Source organism: Sus scrofa, chromosome 12, assembly GCF_054392235.1.
Source record: "Sus scrofa isolate SSC_HxYL_T2T_F1_AM1 chromosome 12, Sscrofa_HxYL_maternal_Yorkshire_Landrace_v2.0, whole genome shotgun sequence".
NCBI classification, from domain to species: Eukaryota; Metazoa; Chordata; class Mammalia; order Artiodactyla; family Suidae; genus Sus; species Sus scrofa.
This window is the reverse complement of record NC_139394.1, coordinates 47412033-47412712: the sequence shown is the minus strand read 5'-3', so window position 1 is coordinate 47412712 and position 680 is coordinate 47412033.

Genomic DNA, 680 nt, shown 5'->3' with positions numbered 1-680 from the left:
CCGCCTTTTCCGCTTCCGCCGCCTCCACCAAAGGACTGGGTCCCTGGGTTCCTGGGGCCGTTCTCTCCTCCTGGTGGCTGACGATGAGGTTGCAGTGAGGCACCCCGCCCCGGCTTGAGGGACTGGGCGAGGATGGGGCTAGATATGCAAGAGGATAGACTTGGGCCGGGATCGCAAACAACACCTCGGGGTCTAGAGGCATGAAATACATTTTTTGCAAGATATTGGTCCTTTTATTCTGCTTTCCAACAAGAACCAAAATACAAACAAACCAGGGGGAAGGATAAAGGATATTGTAAAATTCTGGTAAAAATCTCAGAGTCGTAATGAAAATTGTAAGGAGAGCTAAAATGAATCAGGCTATCCCAAACACTATGTCTTTGCTTTCGACTAGATTCAGTAAATCAGTGTGATAATACTGGTTTTTCACGTGCCAATTAAAATCTTTTTTTTTTTTTTCTTTTTTGTCTTTTTAGGGCCGCACCCAGGGCATGTGGAGGTTCCCAGGCTAGGGGTCCAATCGGAGCTGCAGCCGCCGGCCTATGCCAGAGGCACAACAACGCCAGATCCGTCAGATCCGAGCTGCGTCTGCGACCTACACCACAGCTCACGGCAACACCGGATCCTAAACTGAGCCAGGCCAGGGATCAAACCTGCAGCCTCATGGTTCCTAGTCGGAT